The sequence below is a fragment of the Mustela putorius genome, unplaced genomic scaffold, assembly GCF_011764305.1.
Source record: "Mustela putorius furo isolate JIRA1106 unplaced genomic scaffold, ASM1176430v1.1 tig00003903_pilon_pilon_pilon, whole genome shotgun sequence".
In the NCBI taxonomy this organism is placed as follows: Eukaryota; Metazoa; Chordata; class Mammalia; order Carnivora; family Mustelidae; genus Mustela; species Mustela putorius.
The window spans coordinates 4,666,544-4,675,688 of record NW_025422051.1 but is presented as its reverse complement, the minus strand read 5'-3'; the positions used below and the strand labels follow the sequence as shown (position 1 = coordinate 4,675,688).

Sequence of the window (9,145 nt, the reverse complement as noted above, 5' to 3'; positions counted from 1 at the left end):
CCATTCTGTTCTTTATCCAGTATTTTGAAAGTGGAAGCACCCCAATCGTGCCCACCCTGCCGAGCCACCACCCCTTCTGTGAATATGGCATATCCTCCTAGGTTTTGATCTCCAGTGCACCCAAAGCCACTACAGTGGAGACCATGATGGCATCATGGTCCCTTCTGACTCCCGGGATTGAAGACCTATTATTCTCTATGGAGAAATGCGGAGAGTGGCCTTTTGCCCTCCAGGGTCATACACATAGACATGAAGTTATGTCACATGCCTCATGTATGACACAGCATTCTTATAACAATGTCTTCAGTTTCTACCTGCCCCAACACTGCACAAAAGATGGACCCCATGCAGCTCTTTCTACCCACCATTCCCATCTTTCTGCTCTCACAAAAGATTACACACTGGTAAGTGTGCAGGGTATGTGAGAACATGAAATATTTTAGTTTGGCTGGAGGAAAAGTCACATCCAGTTGAACAAGGGAAAAAGCTAGCCCCAACGGGAACTGAATTAAACAATGATAATGAATGAGTATGAACCCCTAAACCCTAGTGGAAAACATTTAAAAGTTATTTGAGGAAGAGCCATAGTTTTATACTTAAGTATGGAGAAAAACATTATGACTGGTTAAAGGTGTGATGAAGTATAGGCAGAATAGGACAGTGGAGTTACACAGACCTAGGTTAAAGTCCCAGGGACCGTGGTTAAGTCATTTAGCCTCAGAGACTCAGTTTTCCTTATCTGTAAAATAGGCATACCCACATCTCAGGATCTTTTGTAAGAATAATGTTCGTTAAATGCCTAGCCCCAAACCTGGCACATAGTAAATACTTAAGAAAATGGCCACAAAAAGTAGTGTATTAAAAAAGGCATTCTCACTTCTAGAGTAATCACTCCTCAGGGACCCTCCAAAGTTAGCCAAATAATAAGTAAGCAAAACCATGGGAGACCGATGGCCCTGATATTAACTAGAGAAACAGTTTGATTACTTAATTCACATCCTGGTGGTAGCATCTGTTTTTCTTCCATAAATTCCAAGAGGAGGGAAGGTGGGGAGTGACTGGTGGTAGATTAAGGATCAGTACCAGTTTGGGACGAGGGTGGTGATCTTTTGAGTGTAAACTCATTATCCCTAACCTTTTGCACCATATCCTTAAGGTGACTCGCCATTACCCAGAGTTTATTTTGGATACAAATGACTCAAGGCTGTTACTCCATTGGGCATTCTGTGCATTTCAATCAAAGTTTTCATGTGGAAGACGGGCCCTGGGCATCTATAGGTGTGGCTTATATCTGCTCATCCACAATCTTTTTTAAGCACTCTTGTCCCTGAATCCAGAAAGCCATGGATTCTAGAACAGGTTCCACTTCCCAAGACTTTTTAAGCTCTTTGAAGGTCAACTTCTACTTTTTAAATACCTTCTAATTATTCTGGAATGGGTGACAACACTCTCTCTTTTCAGGATTGCGTTTACAAGCCTAGAGGTTCCTGAAGAGACTTTGCTATTGCTTATTTTATATCTGATGACATTACTTCCAGTAATATAAAGAAAAAAAACTTATTTTAAAATGCATGTTTGCAAATCATGGCCATTTTGTAATCTGTGGTGTATTTAAGAATCATTCATACCATGTGGCACCAGAGCAGGAAGTTTCTTGATGTTGTCTATTTCCCTGAAAGACACTAAACCCACCAAATCTTGCCTCAGTGATCATGCCATGGGATATCTGACTCTGGAATAGAGTAAGAAGATCACACCAGGTCTGGGGGACTGGATTAAGATTTAGGAAATCTGGTTCTTCATTCTCTCCACCCACATCTTGTAGCTTTGGAGAAGGGAATTTCCAGAAGCCTTGTCACAACATATGACACTGACTGCTCATCTTAGACCATGAAAGCTAAGGAAATAAACAACTTGATAAGAGCTTCAGACGAACTGGTTCAGACTAACAAAGTTGCCCACCAATAATGCTCAAACACGTAGTCCTCATGAATACAAATGTTAGAGCCAATATTTCTGACATTTCAGGAGCCTGGGAAATGCCAGTGGCTTTCAACTGTCTGAGGCAGAGCTTCCTCTGAGGAAGTGCTCCTGAAGCGACAAGTGTTTTCTTTTCCACTGCTTGAAGGTCAAACCAAATCACTTCTTCCTCAAATAGATCTCACTTTCACAGTCTCATAAAATGGCCGAGTTAGAATATGTCTTGGTTGATGAAGTCAGTTGAGGGTGTGAAGCTGACTCAGGCTTACCCAAGTTCCCCTGTTTATTCAGTACCAGAAATATTTAAATAAGAGCTGACCTTAAAATAGCAACTCTTTGAAAAAAGGCTCAGTACTGACTCCTGAGAAGCTCCTATAGCCTCCCCTCTCACTTTTTTATTCCAGGGATCACTGCTTAGAAAGTCTATGATGATATATCCTTTATGTCTGATATTTTCATTTTCACTGATGAACCTTATTATGCCATATAAAATTCTAAAATTCATGAGGGCTAATGAGCATACATTAAGTCCTTTTGCTCCCTGAGAGGATGTTATGGCAGATTTTTTTTCTCAGTTGAAGGATTTTATTTTTAAAAAGTTATTTCATTGAGGGGTGCCTGGCTGGCTCAGTTGGTAGAGCATGGGACTCTTGTTCTCAAGGTCATGAGTTCAAGTCCCACGTTGGGCATAGAGCTTACTTTAAAAAGAAAGAAAGAAAGAATGAAAGAGGAATGTTTTATTGAGGTATAATTGATATACAATGTCCTATTAGTTTCAGATGTACATCATGGTGATTTGATATTTTTATGCATTACAGAATTATCTCCATGATGAATCTAGTTACCATCTGTCACCATACAAAGTTATTACAATATTGTTGCTATGTTCCTTATGCTGTACTTACCATGACTTACTTACTTTATAAGTGGAAGTTTGTACCTCTTAATCCTTTTCACCTATTTTGCCCATCCCCCAACCCCTCCCTCCTCTGGTAACCAACAGTTTGTTTCCTGTATCTATGAGTGTTTGTTTTGTTTCTTCATTGGTTGTGTTTTTCAGATTCTATATACGAGTGATATCATATGGTATTTGTCTTTCTCTGTTTTATTCCAATTAGCCTAATATCCTCTAGGTCCATCTATGCTGAAGCAAATGGCAAGATTTCAAAATTCTTTCTACTGCTCAGTAATATTCCATTGTCTATGTATATGACATTTTCTTTATCCATTCACCTATTGATGGACACCTACGTTGTTTCCATGCGTTGATTATTGTAAATAATGCTGCAATGAATATAAAGGGGCATATATCTCTTTGAATTAGTGCTTTTGTTCTCTTCAGGTAAGTACCCAGAAGTGGAACTGCTAGATCCTATGGTAGTTCTATTTTTAATTTTTTGAGGAACCTCTACATTGTTTTCCAGAGTGGATGCACCAATTTGTATTCTTACAAACAGTGTACAAAGATTCCCTTTTCTCCACACCCTCTAACACATGGGTTGTTTCTGGGTTTTGGGGTGGGTTTTTTTTTTTTTTTGTCTTTTTTTTTTTCCATAATAGCCAAGCTGACAGGTTTGTAAGTGGTTTTTCACTGTGGCTTTGATTTACATTTGCCTGGTGATTAGTGATGTTGAACATCTTTTCTTGTACTATTGGCCACCAGTATCTTCTTTGGAAAAATGTCTACTCAAGTCCTCTACCCATTTTTTAATCAGGTTGTTTGGTTTTCTTTTATATTAAACTCTGTAAGCTCTTTATATATTTTGGATAGTAACCCCTTATCAGATGTATGATTTGAAAATATCTTCTCCCACCCAGTAGGTTGCCTTTTCGTTCACTGTGCAAAAGGTTTTGAGTTTGCTGTAATCCCATTTATTTATTTTAGCTTTTGTTGTCCTTACCTGAGGGGACTTGTCCCCCAAAATACTGCTTATGTCAAAGAGCTTACTGCCTATTTTTTTTTTTTTTTGCTAGGTATACTATGGTTTCATGTCTTATGTTCAAGTCTTTAACCCATTTCGAATTAAGTTTTGTGTACTGTGTAAGATAGAGGTCCAGTTTCGTTCTTTTGCTTGTAGCTGTCCTGTTTTCCTGACCACTTACTGAAGAGGTTCTTTTCCCCTTTGCCTCCTTTGTCATAGCTTAGTTGGCCATAAATGTGTGGCTTTATTTCTGGGCTCTCTATTCTATTCCATTGATCTGTGCATCCGTTCTCATGACAGTCCCATACTGTTTTGGTTACTATACCTTTGTAGTGCAGTTTGAAGCCAGCTCTGTTCTTCTTTCGCAGGATTGGTTTGGCTATTCAGGGTCTTTTGTGGCTCCGTACAGTTTTTAGGACTCTTTGCTCTAGTTCTGTGAAGAATCCTGATCGTATTTTGATAGGGATTGCAGTGAATCTGTAGATTGCTTTAGCTAATATGAATGTTTTAACAATATTAATTCTTCCAATCCATGAGCACAGCCTATGTTTCCGTTTATTTGTGTTGTCTTTGATTTCTTTCATCAGTGTCTTTTCATTTTCAGAGTATGGATCTTTCACCTCCTTAATTAAATTTATCCCTAGGTATTTTATTCTTTTCAATGTAATCATAAATGGGATTGTTCTCTTAATTTCTCTTTCTGAAAGCTTGTTATTAGTGTATAGAAATGCAACTGATTTCTCTCTGTTCCTTTTGTATCTTGCGACTGTACTGAATTTTATCTCCTGCACTGGGATACTTAGAAATTGGTCTGCCTGAATATTTTTTGACTGATAGATATCTGAAGTACAAAACTTCTTCATTAAAGTTTTTCATATAACAAGAATGCCATATTATTTTCTTGTCACTTTATGTCCTATGATCAAACCAATTTTGATCATTCTAACTATGCCATTATGCCATTGATTCTCAAACCTCTCTTAAAGTCCAATTGACTGCTACAATTTTCCACTTGAACAGTTCATAGAAGCCCCAAACTCAGTGAGACTAAAAGAGAATTCAAACCTATTCTGCCTTCTGTCTCCATATTAGTTAACGACACAATAACTGTCAATTTTCTTAAGCTGGAGAGGCATTTATTCTCATGTCTCTGACATATTCATTCTTAGTGTGCAACTGATCACTGTATACTGCAGATTCTCTTGCAGGAATATCTGCCAGATTAGTCCACATCCTCCCTGTCTGTGTTCAGAGACTCATATCCTTTCTTGGACAGCTTCAGCAGCCTCCTGTGGAGCCCTCTTACTACCTTCCTCTCCTAAAGAGTCCAGGACCCACATCTCATCATGTACCTTCCTTGTCCTGAAACTTCAGGCTATGGGAAGATTTAAATTCAGACTCCCTGGCTTAGTACTCACAGTTCTTCTTAGCCTGGCCTCCTCTACCTCTACAGCCTAATTTCCTGCCAAGTCACACACACTCTCCACCATACCCTAGACTTTAACCATGATCAGCTTTTTACCAGTCTAAAAATAGGACTAACCCATTTTCCACACTTACCTTGGCTTGGCTCATCTCCTGTCTGTCAAATACCGCCTCCCTCCCATCTTGGCCTAGCCAAATGCTACTCATTCTTCAATACCCATCTCAAATGAATCCTCCCAAGAGAGGCCCAGTCCTTGATCTGCTCCCCAGTTCCACCCAAAGTTAATGACTCCACCCTCCACATTGCCTCAAGATTTTATTCACTTTATAATAATTGAACTTTCACCCACTATATGTGAGTGCCTTGCAAAAGATTTCCTGTCTTGTAATTCATTTTGTCCTTGGTAGTCAATAGCATTTGACAAACATATTAGTGGATAGATGGATGGGTTGAATAGTAAAGTTTAAATGTAGGAGCATGGGCAGGCATTGAAGAGAAGGTACAGTAAGAAAATGGAGAAAAGACAAAGGAAACAAGAAATCATGTCTCCTCACTCATATACTTCTAATCTTTTATTCAACTAACTCATCCTTTTTCCTTCAAACACAGTTATAATGAATATTGATGTCCCTAATAGTCCCATGTCCTTAAATATAATTTAAGAAGATGGGAGATTAAATTTACTTTTCAACTCTGCTTACTAAATCTATGAAAACATTTTTCTACAGTTTATTAGCAGAAATTTTATAGCCCCATAAAAATTTTATAGCAAACAAAAGTACTATGAGCAACTTCCTCTTCTAGTCAAGATGGAATAACAGGTAGATTTATCCTCCAATCTTAAACAACTAAGGAATTGGACAAAATATATAAAGCAATGGTTATCAAGGCCTTGGACAGCAGACAAATAAAGATATTGATCTCTAAAAGATAAGAAACAAGGAGGTGAGTCCTATGATTGCCCCTGCTTACTTCCTGGAGAAGCTGTCTAGGTCACAATGCAAGAAAGGGGAGTTCAGGGAGGGGGCAGGAAACTCCTTGACTTGAAATAAAAGAGTTGAGAATCTGGGGAGCTTAAGGCAACTGGAGTTCACAGTGTATAGAAAAGAGAGCTGTACAAAGGAAAAATTCTTAACAGTCTGGAGATGGGTGTGGGAAGGCAGGACTATAAGGAATGGGAGGGAGAAATTATAAAACGTCATGAGGAAACTTTTGGAGGTGATGAATATGTCCGTTATCTTCATTGTGAAGATGGTTTCACATGGAAATACACAAGTGAAAATTTATCAAATTGTGTACTTTAAATATGTGCAGTATATTTAATGTGAATTATACCTCAAAAAAACTATTAAACATACAGGAATTACATGATAGAAGTATGGTGTTTCTATAGATAATGCTTTTCTGTTCTGCTTCGAATCAATGATATATAATAAATAGTTCACATAGATGGCCATTCAGTCATTGATTTTAAAGGTTTTTAACTGAAGTGTAAATAACTCACTACATTAAAAAAAAAACACTAAACATCCAGTTGCTAACAAAAAAGAAAAACAAAAATTACATGGCAAGGTAAAAACACAGGTAGTGAGACAAAAATAAGCTGGAAGGGGGATGGAAGTGAGCCACTTCTGTCCCAAAGAAAACCTTGGGCTAGAGGGAGCTACTCCTCCATGATCATCAGGAATGAGCAAAGCCCCAAATCTGACTCAAGCTGGGTTATCTCTGAAAAAAAAAAAAAATCGGTGTTTTTCACAGACTTTTCTCTTTCATATGAATGGATAACCCAACTTTATAGACAAGCAGATTGAGAAGCCTGGCTAATTCCCCCAATCACAATCAGGAAATTAGTGATATTAATTAATTAATTAATTAATTATATTGGTTAATTAGGGAAAAAAGAGAGAGATTAAAACCACATGAATATTTGATTTGACTTGCTAGATAAAGTACTTGAACTCATGTGAAACTTCCTTGTCTTGGAATAGCAGGTCCTCATCAGAGTGGAGGGAGTATCTACAAACACATTCAAAGGACAAAGACTGCAGCAGAATTAGCAGTGAGTATATTCACACATACTTTTTGGCTGACAGGGTCATGAGATAGCCCTGGAATCATGTAGAGCATTATTGGAATTATTATACTTTTCCTAATGGCTTCACCATAAATTACAGTCACTTCAGCCTGGGATAGGGGGACAGAGGTATGTATGTGGTTGGGCAATACTATGCAAGTTATTTTTTCTTTCATTGTTTTGGTATGTTTTCCACACACGGGGCTCATAGCCCTTTACAAGATTGAAGTTCCATTTTTTTGTGTTCTTTGAAAAAGCAGTTGTGGAAAATTTTGATTCTCACTTTTTCCCATTATTCTATCCAATATCCACTAAGTATTTGCCTTTCCTTGGCATGCCCCTAGAAGCCTGATCACAGGCATAGATACCAGGCAAAAGATGGTATTGGCTTGTGAGAAACAGTGTGGCTGGAAACAAAATTTTTATAAATTCTCCTCCGCCATCTTGACTCCTCCCTCCTCTCTAGGTGACCTCAGTGTTGTTTCATTTGTTTTCTTTGCTTGAGATGTGATCAGAATGATAATCAGAAATAATTCCCTATCAGGGCAGATCATGCAGAAAAAGTTGATCGAAATGGGATGTCGATTTGGTATATGCAAAGTTGTGCTTGGCACTGTTGGAGATATACAGGAGGGTGAAGCCCCAGACCTCGCTTTCAAGAAGTCAGTAGCCTATAAAGATGAAATGACCAGTAGATAAATGGCTGGAACACAAAACAGAGTTGAAGTAGAGACCTAGGGTTGGATTGGCAGATTTCAGCTGGAGAATTTGGGGTTCTCCCCATGTTTTGTAGGCATGAGGCAAATTATTTTTTTAAAGATTTTATTTGTTTATTTGACAGAGAGTGATACAGCAAGAGAGGGAACACAAGCAGGGGGAGTGGGAGAGGGAGAAGTAGGCTTCCCGCTAAACAGGGAGCCCAATACCAGGCTCAATCCCAGGACCCTGGGATCATGGCCTGAGCCGAAGGCAAACACTTAACAACTGAGCCACCTAGGCACCACAGGCAAATTATTTTAAAGTGAACCCTAGGGCCACCATCACAGATAGCTGAAGTCACAAAATGGCTTCCAGAACAGGCAGTAGGCTGGGTTGTTGGGATCCTGCTGGGACTGAGTTGTAGCAAATTATTTAAAAAATCAGGTCTACCTGTGACTGGTGCCTCTTTACAATGTAACTTTGCCACTCTTTGCTTCAAGAGGTGACACTTCTTTCCCCTCCTCTTGAATATGGACTATCTTATGACTGGTTTGGATCACTAGAATGGGTCAAACTCACATCACATGAGCAAGGCTCATTCAACATAATAAGTACTTCCTAAATCCAGGTCTTCCTGAATCCCCCACCTCACCCCCCTAAATTTGCTCAGCCTTCAACTGTTTTAAGGTGTCACTTCCTTTGCTACTTCCCACCATCAAGAATGTGCTGTCTCTCTTGCATCTAGGCGTGGCCTTGTGATTAGTTCTCATTACTAAAAGTGCATGAAAGTGAAATGTCACTTTGGGGGTGAGGTGTTAAGGGGTGGTGGGCCTTCTCTGTGTTCTGGCCACCCACCCCCTGCCTGTGAAGAAACATCCCGGGATAACTATGAAGCCATATAAAGACAGTGGAGCCTCACAACGAAAGGAGTTCAATCCCTGGATTATTGCTGGCAGCAGAGTCCCGTCAGCTGGTATTACACGTGATGTGTCTAAGAAAAATTTGTTGCATCAAGTCATAGAGATACTGACATTATTTTAAACA

The 9,145-nt window shown here is 39.0% G+C and overlaps 1 non-coding gene across 1 annotated transcript; it reads left to right on the top strand.

Moving 5' to 3' along the window:
* The first annotated feature begins 2,596 nt into the window (after positions 1 to 2,596).
* Positions 2,597 to 2,669, top strand: TRNAK-CUU. Its single transcript has one exon. It is a non-coding gene; the product is annotated as a tRNA-Lys (tRNA).
* The last annotated feature ends 6,476 nt before the right edge of the window (positions 2,670 to 9,145 follow it).